Genomic DNA, 15,320 nt, shown 5'->3' with positions numbered 1-15,320 from the left:
TCATCCAGCTCTACACCTTGTTAATTTAGAACTACGTTTGCAAGCCTAACATGAGTCATTGGGAAAATCCTAAAATCTGTAATGAAAGATGTGTTAACAGGACACTTAGAAAATAATTATCAAATTAGGCAGTATCAACACGGTTTTATGAAAGAGAAATCATGTTCAATACAGTGGCTACAGTCTCTGGAGATATAAATAGCAGAATAGATGTGGGAGGACTGGTGATTATGGGATATTTAGATTTCCAGAAAGCTTTAGATAAGGTCTCACATTAGAAATTAGTTTTAAAAAAGAGCATGTGGCATTGGAAAGAATATACAGACATTGAGTAAGAATTGGTTAATGGACGAGAAATTAGGATAGGATTAAATAAGTCATTTTCAGGTAGGCACGCTGTATCTCATGGGGGACTGAAAGGCTCAATACTTAAGTACAACTCCCAATTTCTATTAATGATTTGGATGTGGAACCAAATGAAATATTTCCACGTTTGCAGAAGAGACACACCTTGATAGAAGAGTGAGTTGAGAAGTGGATGCAAAGATGCTTCACAGAGGTTTGGAGAGGCTGGGTGAGTGGGGAGAGATTTGATAGATGGAATACCATGTGGATAAATGTAAATGTGCCACTTTGGAAGGAAAACAGAAATACAGAGTATTTCTTAAATTGAGAGGTTGGAAAGTGTTGGGACCTGGGTGAACTCATTCATGAGTCATTTATGGTTAATATGCAGGTACTGCAAGGTGGCAAGAGGTATATATGCTGAACATGGGAACAAATGAGTGAGCAGATAGGCGGAGATAGAGCCCAGAGAGAGACAATGACAGTTAGGCAGACAGAGGAATGGATGATATTATGCCAGGGAGAAAGAAAAGCTGATAATGGGAACCATTAGTGGGTGAAAATGGGTTAGCTGTGCTGAAAGCAGCCTATGTGATGACAGGGCTTGGGGTGTGGGGGCAGGTAAAGAACATGAGCGAAGGTGTTCAGGTTCTAAAATGATTGAACTCAATGTTGAGTCCTGAAGGCTAGCGGAAAGTGAGATGCTGTTCTTCCAGCTTGTGCTGTGCATTGCTGGAGCACTGCAGCAATCCCGAGACATGGATGTAGGCAAGGGAACATGTTGGTGTTTTGAAGTGGCACGGAACTGGAAGCTCAGAGTCATTTTTATGGATAGAACTTAGGTGTTCCACTCTTTGGTTCCCCAGTGTAGAGGATACCACAGTGTGAGCAGTGAATACAGTAGACTTGATGAGTGAAATGCAGGTAAATTCCTCATTCACCTGGAAGATGTCTCTGGCAACCTGAATACTGAGGAGGGAGAAAGTAAATGGATGGGTGTTATCCCTTCTGCAATTACATGCAAAGCTGCCATGAGGATGTGGGAGGATGTTGAGAATGGAGGAGGAGTGGACCAGGGTGTCCCGGAAGGAGCGGGTCCTTCAAAATGTTAACAAGGGAGGAAGGGAGCTATGTGTCTGGGGGTGGCATCCCACCGGAGGTGACGAAATGGCAGCTAATTATCCTTTGGATGTGGAGGCTAGTGGAATGGTAGGTGAGGAACAGGGGGAACCTATCATTGTTGTGGGAGGGCAGAGAGGGGATAAGGGCAGAAATGCGGAAATGGGTCAGATCTGGCTAAGGGCCCTGTTAACCATGGTGGTGGGAGAATCATCGGTTGAGGAAGAAGGTGGGCATTCTGAGACCCTCTTGGAATGTGGCATCATCAGAACAGATGCATTGCAGATGGAGAAACTGGGAGAATGGAAGGGAGTCTCTACAGCAAGCAGGGTGTGAGGATGTATAATTGACGCAACTGTGGGAGTCAGTGAGTTTGTAGTGGATTTGGTGGCCAGGCCATTCCCAGAAATGGAATCAGAGAGGTTGAGGAAGGGAAGGAAGGAGTCAGAAGTAAACCGGGTGAAGGTGAGAGCAGGGTGGAAATTGTAAGCAAAATTCATCAAAGTTTCCAATTCCGAAAGGCAGCAAGGAAGCGGCACTGCTGATATCCGGAGAAAGAATTGTGGGTGGGGACCTGAGTAGGATTGGAATAAGAAATGTTCGGTGTACCTCACAAAGAGACAGGCATAACTGGGGCTTATGTACGTATCCATGGCCACCTCTTTGATCTGAAATAAGTGAGTGGAGTTAAAGGAGAAGACTGATGGATAAGCCGCAGCATGGGAATGGCAGGATTTGGAGGAATGTTTTTGGATTTGTTAAATTAGTGAAGTTCCTATTAGTCTTTTTCTGTGACCAGTTGAACGAGGTTAACTTATCTTGCAGACACAAAAGGAATCTTCCTCTCCTCATGGTATTTTGCACTTTGGGAGGTGGTCCAGAAACAATATGCTTCATCTAATTCCTGTTCCTACTTCTGTAGCTACTTTCAGAGGCTTTGGATTTCACTAGCTGTGGCTGCATGTTGCAAATTGCACTTCCATTCTCCTTGTGGATTCCTGATCCGCTCTTCCTTCACCCAGCAGTCTGGGCCCTGACCTTCCTTCACCCAGCGCTCTGGTCACTGCCCTCTCCTCCAGCCACGTTCCAATTTGGTGTGGACTTTGCCCCTTGCCCAGATGTGGCCCAAAGCTAGTATCCTGTTACCTTCACAATCCCTGGACACCCAGCGTCCCACAGCTGCTGAGGCCAAGCATCCAACCCCTCACTGAAGTCAGGTGCTGCCGTCCTGCTGACTGCCCTGATGGTGGCAGAGAAGGGTCAATACCAACATGTAAGGAGAAGTGACCAGTATGGTTATTTTAATCAATGGGTTCAAATATGTTGTGTCACCCCTTTGGAGCAGGTCAGACCTACTGGGCTAGAGACAAGGACATTACAACTATACCATAAGAGCACCAGGGAACTTGTCTAAATTGGATTAGAGAGGATACGATTGACACATTGATTCCAATTGAAGTGTTGACATTGAGTGAAAGGTTTGACAGGAAATGTGAAAGATAACTTATTTGGTGGGATATCCAGAACAGGGAGCCATAACCTTAAAATTAATGTAGAGAGTTGAGGTAATGTCTGGAAGCAATTCTTTATACAAAGGTTAGATAAAATTTAGAACCTTCCAATTCCATGTCACGGAACTTTATTCCTTATCTGACCATATCCAAACAGACATGGTGGTAATTACAAATGTTAGGCAGGACGAGAGTTTGGAATTCCTATCCCCACTTCTTTCAAGTGGAATTCTAATTGCCCAAGTTAAGAGTGTAGGGAGTAAGTCTCCAATCAGCATTGCTGTCCTTGCCTACTCTATTGCATGGAAATGATATATGTTTGCAATTTTAATGGCCCCTTTTATTAGAAAGCATGGTTCATACACCTCAAAGTTGTGAAGAGATGTACTAAAGAGGCAGGATTCCATTGTAGGGCTGTGACAACAAAGACTCTAAAACAGAATAAATTGATATATTTTAAGTTGTCACTGAAGTCAACCATCCAGTGAGTCAGATGGCCATCTGTTCAGCCTTCTTCAAACATGTCAATGTTTAATATTTAGAGCTTTGGTTGACAAACTTATGCAATGGGATGCTATTATGAATGGTTGCCTGAGTTCCACATCCACTAATGTTTTCAGTGTTGGGAGTGATTATTTACAAAGCTGTGAAGGGGTCATGTTTGGCCAGAATATGAGCTTGTTGAAGCCTGATCTTTCTTTGAAATGGTTTTTCCATTCCTGTTCACAAGGTTAAGAATTATTAAGAGATTTATAGCTTTGCTCAATGGGATTATGAATGGTTGTGTTTGACAGTTTAAGCTTGTAAAAGGTGCCTTAGCTTTTTGCAAGGTCATTTTTAATGCCTGCTTGCTGATTTTTGTCAATTTCATAAGGAATTAAAAACTTGCCATTGATCTGTACCTAATGGATACTGGAAGAATGGATATGGAGGATACATGAGATTGGAAGGACCATGGGTGGTGTGAAGGTGGATGGGGTATGCGTTGGTGGGAGGAGGTGGGGGTAATAAGAGTTAGGAGACCCGAGGGGAATAAATATTGAGAATTGTATTCTAACCTTGTTGAACAGAGGCAGGCCTTGTAACCTGGATGCCTTGACATTTATCTGCTTCTATTGGCACGTTGGTCTTGCTTTGAGAGGTGACTGGCCCAATGTAGGCTGTGTCTCCCTCTTCAGGATGAACTTATTGTGAACAGGTACTGTTAGTATAGAGGTGGAATCATGAGAGTTCCCGCCACAAAGACTGTATATATCTATGACATGGGTTAGGTGTTGAATGATATGAGCACAGTTGAGCAAGTTTGGAGAGCACAGAATGCTTCTGTTAACTCTCAGGTGAACAGTTTTGTGTGGGAATGTTACTTAATGTTGAAGTAGATTTTTGGGAGAATAGTAATCTGAGGAATGTCAATTATTTATTTTAGGCTGCAGAAGATTTAATAGAAGTCTTTAAATTTATGAATGGTTTTGATAGAGCAAAAAAGGAGATACTGTTTCCGGTGACGATAGTCAGAAACCCAAGGACACAGGTGATTGACAAAAAACATCTATGAGGTGAACTGAGGAAACTTATTTTTAAACAGCGAGTTGCCGTGATTTGGAATGCACTGCCTGAACAGGTGTTGGAAATAGATTCAATATTAACATTTGAAAGAGAATTGATATAGAAAAAAAAGTGTTATGTGGAAAGAGCAGGTGAGTGGTTTAAATTAAAAAGCTGTCCCAGAGCTGACATAGGCACAGTGGATGAAATGGCTTCCTTCTGTGCTTTGTCATTCTGTTATTCTGTAATTTTATAACAAGCAAAATCCACAAGTGTTGGAACTCTAACATTAAAATGGAAATGCTGGAAACAGCAAATCAGCTGGCCATTACAGAATCAGACAGGTAAGTTGTGTTGAAGGTTTTTCCAATGGAACCAATTAAAATTTTTGAGACTAGTGCCCTGTGTCTTTTTTTTATTGTGAAATATTATTTCACTGGCAGTATTTAACATCAAGTGAAACGATAGATATGTATTAGATGGGGGTACAGTACATGTTCATTAGAGTGTTAGCAGGAATTAACAAAATAAATTGAGGCCAGACTTTGTAACTGGTCTGTGCGCTTTTGAGCTTAGTTTGTTGAAAGATAATCTAATCAAAATTATGTCATTTAAAGAGACTCCACTACTGTGGAACTATTTGATTCTGGTAGGTGAATACAGAGCAAAAAGATACAAAATTAGAGCTAAAAGTCACATATGAGTGAATTCAATTGCCACATTTGACTTAAGATGTAATAAGAAGATGAAAATTTTCTTCTCTGAAGACTAGGTTTGAAGGCAAGTGAAATATTTGAGACTGAGGCTGAAAACTTTTGTTAGGTGTGGGTTGTAGTTATTAGATTAGCCGTGATCTCATTGAATGGCAGAGCAAACTTGATGGGTTGAATAGCCTACTTTTGCTCCTATATCTTATGGTCCCAGAATCCATCTGGGCATGGAGTCTGAAAATTAGGCCAGCATTTCAGTTCATGAGATAATTTTAAGAGACTAAGTGAGGAGCATTTAAGGAAACATTGTCAAGTCTTGTGACTGGGAATTGTGGGTTGAGACCAACCAGGAAATGTATTAACGTGCTCCTGTACTTGAGGTATATATGACATCCACAGCTTGCTCACTTATTTCACTTGGGTCTCAGGCCACCAGGAGCTTGTGTGAAGTATTCTCATAAGAATATGGACTGTGCGAGATATGGCTTAAATTTCTGCCTGCTGTTCTATTGGTGAGACCATATTAAAAGGCTGTTTTCACTGTGATAAATAACTATCCTTTTTTTCCCCTAATAACTGTTGGAAATGTTGGAAATTCTCAGCAGGCCTGGTAGAGTTTGTGAAGAGGGAAATGAGTTAGTGGTTCAAATTCCAAGGAACTGTCACAGAACTGGAAGGCTGGGCTAATTTTCTGACCCCATGCTCAGATGTATTCTGGGACCATAATAGACCATTCAGCCCATTCAGTATTTCCCATCATTCAATGTGATCACTGGCTAAGATGAAAATCCTCAACTCTTACTGCCCTTCTCCATAACCCTTGATTCACTTACTGATCAAAAAATGCGTCTACCTCAGCCTTGAATGTACTTAATGATCCAGCCCCAACAGCCCTCAGTGATAAAGCATTCCACAGATTCACCACCCTCTGAGAGAAAGCAATTCCTCCTCATCTCTGTCTTAAATGGAAATGGCTGGAAAAACTCAGCAGGTCTGTCAGCATCTGTGGAGAGAAATCAAAGTTAGCATTTCAGGTTGAGTGATCCTTCCTCAGAAAGGGTCTAAGGAAGGGTCACGTGACCCAAAACGTTAACTCTGATTTCTCTTCACGGATGCTGCCAGACCTGCTGAGCTTTTCCAGCCATTTCTGTTTTTGTTTCTGATTTACAGCATCCGCAGTACTTTTGGTTTTAATTCTATCTTAAATGTGCAGTTTCGTATTCTGAGATGATATCCACTGGTCCTAGACTCTCCCACAAGGGGAAACAACTTCCGCATCTACTCTGTCAAGCTGCCCAAGAATGTTGTACATTTCAATAAAGTCTCCTTTTATTCTCCTAAAGTCTAATAAATACAGGTCCAACCTACTCAACTTCTACTCATAAGACAATCCCACCATACCCCGTTTCAGCCTAGTGAACTTTGCCTGGACTGCCTCCAATGCCTATATATATTTCCTTAGATAGGGGGCCAGAACTGTTCACAATATTCCAGCTGTGTTCTGACCAGTGCCTTTGCGTAGTTTCAGCAAAACCTCCTCAATGTAATTCTCCCAACACCATGCTTGAGTTGCGTTGCTTACATAATGCTGATGCCCCTGATTGAGCAGGAGGTGCTCAATTCATAGTATCCCCAGAAAACAAAGGCTATCTGCTTGATGCTAGAGGCAAAGGCCATTTTGAGGCTTCTACTGCTTTGCTGACTGGAGCAAACAGAACCTCTGTGGGAGCAGACGGTTTGGGGCGTAGGGAAGTGGCTCAACAGCCAAAATAAAGGTGATGCATTCAATCTGATACAAGATGCCCCATGAATCAACACCTCTCTTTGATCTGTTGAAAATTAACCTTTAGGTAGCCCTGCTGACAGCTGGTCACAGAAAAGCACATGACTGTTCAGATTTACTGAGTTCTCCTGAAAATTCCATTCTTGTTCTCTCTGTGAATGCAGGTTTAAGTTGCACCTAGGACCAATTCCAAACTTACCAGTAATGGAATATCCGGCCAGTCAACTCTGCATTTATCTCTCCGTAGCTGCTGTGAGATCTGCTGAGTGCTTCCGTCATTAGCTATTTTTATTTCAGATTTCCACATCAGCAGTTTATTGCCCTTGTATCTTTCTTTTTAATCAGTCATTGTTAGATTATCAGTTGCTGTCAAATGTCTGGTAGCTTTGCATTGTCTACAATAGTCATTGAAGACTGCATTAACACTGTCTGAAGTAGGTTCACATGGAGCTTTTAAAAACCATTAGAAAGGAAACCTTTCTGTAGCTCAAATTCATATTTCTTCATTGAATAGTCTCACCCCATTGCAATTCAAAGGCTGGTTATGTGAGCAATTGCACATTGTAGTTTGTTTGGATTAACTGCTCCACTATGAGCTTCAGGCCCTCATCCCAGCTGCACCAACAATAATTTGTATTTATATAGCACATTATAACATAACACCCCCAAGGAGCATTAGCAGTCAATTTGGTGCTCAGCCGCTTGGGCCTGAAAAAATTAAGACCAGTGACTAATAGCTCAGTTGAAGAGGTAATTGTAAAAAAAGGATCTTGAATGAAAATACAGTGAGGAGGCGATAGGTTTTGGGAGAGCCCAAGGTTATTGTAGAATGAAATATAAACAATTAGGTGAAAATTATCAAATATTTCTTTTATATTCTTTTAATTCTGAAAGGCTTGGGATCCACAAATTGGATCTTGCTATTAATGCTGGTGATATCCATTTGCTGTAACCTGTTAGCAAACTTTCAAACTAAGTTACACCAGTCTGTGAGTGTTACCAGGATGTGAAAAACAAAATTAAACAAGTACAAGGGGCTAAAAACAGAGGCTTTAAATTAAAAATAAATTGAAGCAACAAAAATGAAAGAAATAAATTTTAATCCTTGCCTTGTATATTTCTTGGCGATATGTTACAATGCAATTTTATATGTAGTATCTGGAATGCAAAAGATGTTACGCTACTTGAAGTCATGCTTATGCTTTGCATCTTTCCTTTTCCTCAAACCAAGCATTGTACCATATTCCTTAGCCTCCTTGTCACACTGTACTACAAAGTCGCCACTTGCTGTGCTCCACAATCCCCATCTCTCTCCTCCCAAGGTGCTGTAGACTACATATTTCCCTTGTTTAGCGTAACCCACAGCTCCACTCAACTGTCCTGAAATTTGTATATTCTCACCACCTCCTGCCACCACCCCAATTCCCCCTCGCCATGGTGCACAATCCACAGATCCTCCTTGCCATCACCCATTGTTCTGTACTGCCTAGACTGCCCTCTGTATTATGCTCTGCTTCTCATGCCTTTCAGTACAAGACTGTGCACCATTGGCTACTGAATTTGATCAATACTTGTAGCACGTGTTCCATTTTCTGCTCCAACCAATGCAATGCCATCTACTTTTTCCATATCGGCCTTGTTGGGGGTGGATCAGTGGCTCAGTGGTTAGCACTGCTGTCTCACAGTGCCAGGGATCTGGGTTTGATTCCTGCCTTGGGTGACTGTGTGGGTTTCCTCCAGGTGCTACTATTTCCTCCCACAGTCCAAAGATGTTCAGGTTAGGTGGATTGGTCATGGTAAATTGCCCATAGTATCCAGGCATGTGTATGAAGGCTAGATGGACTACCCATGGTTAATGAGGGATTACAGGGATCAGGTGGGGGGAGGGCGCTGCGTCTGACTGGGATGCTCTTCTAAGAGTCAGTGCAAACTTGATGGGCTGAATGGTGTCTTTCTGCACTGTAGGGATTCTATGAGTTCTATGGTTTTATGCTGCTCCTTGGCCCTCTGTCTGTCATCTATTAGACACCTTTAATCCTGCTTTTTTGCTTTCTAAGTTTCTTCCACTGTGTTTTGCTTACTGGTCAACTCTACCTGCTGTATACAAAATAATTCTAATCAGTTTAAATGATAAAATTTTTCCAAATATCTTTCTAAATTCTTTTAAAGTTCGGGCATCGTGGTCCACAACAGTCCCTCTTTCATCGTCGCACAATGCAAGTTCTACAGGTTGTAATTGAGAATTTAGTCCCAATAATTTGTTCATTTCAGACCTTAACCAATTAGACAACAGGAGTCTAGTGCAGTAACTCAGGAAATTTTGCTGGGGTCATAACTAATGCCTATTGAAGCTGGGTGGAGACTTTATGGGCATACCATGGCCCTCGCTTTCCAGTTTGGATTTGGATGCAGGTCGCCACTCTGTCTCTGGTCTATCTCCGGCAAATCATGAACTTTCTGCTTCCAGGTTAGACAGCAGTGTAACTTCACCTTCAAGCTTTTAGCAAACCTTGGTCAGAGAAAGCTGTTGTTGGTTAACTCTTTCCAAGCCACAACTCACAGCACAATCAACTACACCATTACATTCTGATTGGCCGAAGTTAGGTGAGGCTTGGTTTAAGGGCTCCATGACCAATCTCTAATGGGCTCTCAAGAGTGATGGACATTGACTGATCCCATCTTCCATTATCTCCTGTCTGGTTCCTTAAGTTGTCAGTTATCAATGGGTCCATCCTCTTCATTAAGTTATGTTACTTTTCCTTTAACATTTTACTAAGATGAAATAGTTTGAAATGTTCAATAACCCTTTCTTAGGGAAAAGGGAGGCAAGTACAGTGGGAACCCTAAGACTGATATCTTTGAGTTCATGTCTCAAGTTTTGCTCAATTGGTGAAGTTCCCATTAAATCAGACACTCATGACTATCCATTGGTTTTCCTTTGAGCTATATGTTCATTTAAAGTTTGCTTTTATTTCTGCTGTTTGAATGCTTGGAAGGAGTTAATATTATCCTTTTTTTAATCAAAAAAGATTAAAAATTTTCTATAAAAAGTTTGCTTATAACTGCAAACTGTATAAAAATGAATACTGAAAATCACTGAGTGCTATTCTAAACAAGTTGGCATACAGAGTTATGCGAGAATGAATGAAATATTATTCAGTACATCATCTTAAGTAACGAAAGTCCAAAGGATTATGCAGCTACACACTTTGCAAAGATAACCCTGGTAGAAAGGTTACATTTGGTCAATCCTTCATTTCTAAAATAATTACAAAAGACAAATCTGTGGTCATAATTTTTTTTTCCCTATTTACAGTGACTCCTTTTTTTTGCTGCCTTGTTCACTGCTAAAGAATGGCTAATGTCTTGGAGATATGTGTATTTTCTTCCTCAGCCTTGGAACTTACAATCATGGAGCAGCAATTGATGAAATAGGGATCCATCAGTCTTGTCTGTATCTTCTATATCATTTGCGTCTTGTTTTTAATCTGTTCCCAATCCTATGGCATATTTCTTTATCCAGTGAGGCTAAGCAGAATCGCATGATGTTACTGTACCAAGATTTACACTGTTAAGTACAATAATATAATCACAAATTAAAGTATAATCTAATATTATAACTAATTTACATCAGTCATGAAATGTTATTTTCCCAACTAATCCCACAACAATACCTGACTCACCACGAACAACGCTGCAAAAGATATGCTAGTCATCATTAATTGTGCAATATTGACTAAACTGAAATGTTTTATTTTGCATTGATGATGCCATTCCAGTCCACAAGTTCTCTGCCCAAAAGCACATACTCGGTTGATTGCCTGCTGATGTCTTGTCGTGAGATGTGTTCCCTGGCAAATTTTGCCATCGGTGGTTTGCTGCTGTCCCAAAGCCGGTCCCAAATCTACTTCAGCCAGAACAGGAATTGAACCAGTATTGTTGTCAGTACTTTTAATTACACACCAGTCATTGAGCCCACTGCACCACACCGAACTGCATCGATGCTGATGATCTGTTATTATCCAAAAATATAGTGGAAAGCAATCCAATATTTCAGTGGGTGAATACATTGTGGCTTTTGTGCTGAGCAGTATAGAGCAGCATGGTTTCACGTTTAATCTCTCATTTGTGTTGAGTTAACTGACCTCATCTCAAGTTGCATTGGGACGTAAGTTTGAGCTTGGTGTCCGCTGTCAAGTTATGGAACGTCGACTAGGATTGCTTATACTTGCCCGCTGCGCAGGACACTGTTGGCAAGCTGCCAGTGTCCAAGGAACTATAGCCTGTGGAGGAATAGGAAAGTGAAAGAAAGAGGACAAGGCATTTCTGCCATTGTAAAGTAATTATTGGTCATTGCTTTAAAATTTGAATTGTTTGACTACACCCCTCTAATATAGTTGTGTGCATATTCTTTCTGAAGCTTTAAGCTTAAAGTAGTTGAAATAATAGCGAGCACTTGTTTCAACAGTTTCATCCTCCTTTGGAAGAACTATATTTATCTATTATAAATAAATTAGACTTTAAGGTGGCCCCGTTTAATTGAGCAATAAAACGTTAGACCTACAAATATGGAAACCATTACAATGTTAATATGACAAGCACTAACCTATTCATTTTAGTTTTCTTTTTAAAAGCTGCTGAAAATGCTGCGGTTCACTTTTCAAAATCTGCTCATCTTTATTTAATAATCTCAACAAAAATGTTTTAAACCCAGTTTTGCTCCCCTGCCAAACATTATCATGCTACTTCCTTTACTTGGGGAAATGCTTTTCTTGACTTTTGAACATTGAGGAAAATAATATTCTGTTTTGATTCCATTTTGATTCAGTTCATTCAAGTCTCACTTTCAGCCTGTGACCTCTTCTGGTTTCTGCTTTTGATGATTTTGACCTAATACTGATTGCTACAGCCTCCACTTCAACTGGGATTCCATGGGCATCATTGTTAGAATTGAAAATTTATTTGGTGCTGCCAAAGAATCTGGTGCAAATGACTTTAATGCACAAGAATTATCCTGACATTACAGAGCTTTCATTTCAGTTTCAACATGTTCAGCTGCAATTTTTCACTGATATAATGCTGAGACTCCATGGACCAACGGGTCTCTTTTGTACTGTATGATTCTGTGAATGCATTCAATGACTTGGTGGTTTGAAAACTCCTGTCTACCATTTAGATCTGATTGGTGATCTCCAGTGGAGACCTCCTCAGCAATCTCATTTTCTCCATGCTGTACCCTGCAGTCTCCTCAAATAAAGTTTACTGTCCTGTTGGCAGATTAAAGAAAGCTATTAAAAATGGTAGACAGGGTGATGGTGAAGGCTTTCAGCATACTTGCTTTCATCGGTCAGAGCATTGAGTATAGGAGTTGGTGAGGCCACATTTGGAGTACTTTTACTGCATGCATTCTGGTCGTCCTACTATTGAAAGGACATTATTAAACTAGAAAGGGTACAGACAAGTTTTACTAGGATGCTACCTGGACTGGAAGGTTTGAGTTATAAATAGAGATTTATCTGGGACTTTTTTTCTCTGGAACGTAAGAGACTGAGGGGTGTCCTTATAGAGGTCTATAAAATCATGAGAGGCATTGATAAGATAGATAGTTGACAGCTTTTCCCCATGATAGGGGAGTTTAAAACTAGAGGGCATAGGTTTAAGGTGAGAGGTGAGAGGTACAAAAAGGTCCAGATGGGTAATTTTTTTCACACAGAGGGTAATGAGTGGGTGGAACAGGATGCCAGAGGTAGTGGTGGAAGCAAGTACAATTTTGTCATTTAACAAACATTTGGACAGGTACATGGATGGAATGGGTATAGAGGGATATGGACCAAATGCAGGCAAATGGAACTAGTTTTAAAGAGTGAAAACTGGATGGTATTGACAAGTTGGGCCAAAGGGCCTATTTCCATCCAGCAGAACTTGTTTTTCTTTATTCATTCACAGGATGAGGGAATCGCTGGCCAGGCAGCATTTATTGCCCATCTCTAATTGTCCAGAGGGCAGTTAAAAGTCAGTCACGTTGCTGTGGGTCTGGAGTCATATGTAGGCCAGATTAGGAAAAGATGGTAGTTTCCTGTCCTAAAGGACATTAATGAACCAGATGGGTTTTCCCAACAATCCACAATGGATTCAGGTCATTACTGGATTCTTAATTCCATATATTTATTGAATTCAAATTCCACCATCTGTTGTGGCGGGATTTGAACCTGGGTCCCCAGAACATTATCTGGGTCTCTGGGTTAACAGTCCAGCTCCGATTAACTTCAATAATACTACTAGGCCATTGCCTCCCCCTCAACTCTATGACTCTATGACTGTATTGTAGCGGTACCTGGCAGACATGTCAGTGTTATACCCGCTGAAGTTCCACTGTTTTCCAACAGACTTTGATTTTACTTGACCAAAAACTGAAAGAACTGTGGGTGCTGGAAATTTGAAATTTCTGTTTTTACATTGACTTGACTTATTTTAATCAATCTGTTTGAACAAGTTATGACACACATCTGGGGCAGATGCGACTTGTACCCAGGTCTCTTGGGGAGAGTGAGGGACACTGCCACTGTGCCAAAAGAGCCATTAGTGTAGTTACTTTAATCAACCTGTTCAGACATGTGTTTGAAGCAGGTGGGACTTGAGGTAGGGGCGCTACCTCTAAGTCATAAGAGCCCCCAGACTCTGATTTTACCCTGCTCTTCAGTGGTGGGAAAGACCCTGAAGGGATATGCCCTATTTGGCAGGAAGCAAAGTTGGAAAGAGCAGGAAAACTCACAAAGGGAAGTTTGGAGCTTGCATGATCTGGATGATTTATCATCTCACTACTGCCATCATGTATCTTAAGCCCTCCCAATCTCATTCTTGGTGATACTGTCCCTAATGCGGTGGACTCAGTGAGACTAAGCGGTTGAGAATGTTGAAACGTTCCCAAAGGTGACGTGTTTAGATGTGAGTACGCTGGCCTTTTCCTGGAATACAATACCTCCTGGATTCTTACTGGAGAGTAGATAAAGCATCGGCTCGAGCCCCATCGTGGGTATTTCCTCATTTTGCCCTGCACAGGGTCATTTTTGCAGCAATCACCAGGATGCATCAAAAAGGTTAATCTAGTCAGGGAAGCTTTGCAGGTTCTTTCCCTTCCCTATTACCCCCCCCCCCCCCAAAAAAGAATTTGGTGTTGAAGAAATATCAGTAATCGCTTTGAACACATTTATTTGAAATTGATCTGCAATTTTATCTAATTCCAGACTGCATTTAGGCAACTAAAGACAACACTTCACTTTTGCTTGTCTTAATTGAAGTGCTTTTCTTTATGGTTACCGGTATTTCAGGCTTTTATTCTGACTGTATGGCATTATTACATTTACTTTTATCATTAACTTTGTGCAATAGGGAAATCCATTGTATATGGTAAGTGACGATGTGTATAGACTTTCTGTCAGACTTTCAGGAGTGAACAAAAACTGGAATTCTATTATTAAATTCTGTTAATAACGTAACTAAAACAGAAATTGCTGGAGAGAAAGAAGACTTAACGTCCAATGACCCTGCTTCAGAACTGATGGAAAGGTTAGGAGAAGATATATGAAGTCCAGGGAGGGATGGGTAAGCCATGGGAGAAAGAAAAGCTGATAATGGGGATCATGTGTAGGTGACAATGGGTTAGCTGTGATGAAAGCAGCCCATGTGATGACAGGGCCAGGTGTGTGGGGTGGGTAAAGGACAAGGAGAAAGGTGTTCAGTCCTAAAATTATTGAACCGATACGTGTCCTGAAGCCTGCAGGGTCTCCAAATGGAAAGTGAGATGCTGTTTTTCCAGCTTGAGTTGAACCTCACTGGAACACTGCAGCGGGCAGGAGGCTGAGATGTTGGCCAGGGAGCACAATGGTGAGGCAACTTGAAGCTCAGGGTCATTTTTGCAGATGGAACGTAGGTCTTCCACTTGGAGACCCTGCAGGCTTCAGGACACATATCGGGTTCAATAATTGCACTGCTTCACCTGGAAACTGTATCTGGGGCCTTGGATAATGAGGGGGAAGCAAGGGTTGCACCTTCTGTGATTGCGTGGGAAAGGGCCCTGGGGTCTGTGGAGGTGTTGGGAATGAAGGAGGAGTGGAACAGCCTGTCTTGGAGTGAATGGTCCATGTGGAATATGGACAAGGGAGGGGAGGAGAATATCCATCTGCTGGTGGTATAGAGTAATGCATTGTGGTTGCCCTTAACAGAAGCTAGTCCTTGTGCACCAAGCTCTGAACTCAGTAAAGAAAGATAAATGTTTTTGAAGTTAAACCATTTGCACTTTTACCAGAG

At 41.3% G+C, this 15,320-nt stretch overlaps 1 protein-coding gene across 1 annotated transcript in view; it reads left to right on the top strand.

Annotated features, from left to right (window-relative positions):
- Positions 1 to 15,320, top strand: part of LOC109929875 (potassium channel subfamily T member 2-like) — a 636,785-nt gene that overhangs the window by 188,573 nt on the left and 432,892 nt on the right. The window lies entirely within an intron of this gene.

Source organism: Rhincodon typus, chromosome 10 (assembly GCF_021869965.1).
Source record: "Rhincodon typus isolate 14 chromosome 10, sRhiTyp1.1, whole genome shotgun sequence".
NCBI lineage: Eukaryota > Metazoa > Chordata > Chondrichthyes > Orectolobiformes > Rhincodontidae > Rhincodon > Rhincodon typus.
Note: the sequence above shows the minus strand (reverse complement) of the source record. Positions and strands in the feature narration are given on the sequence as shown.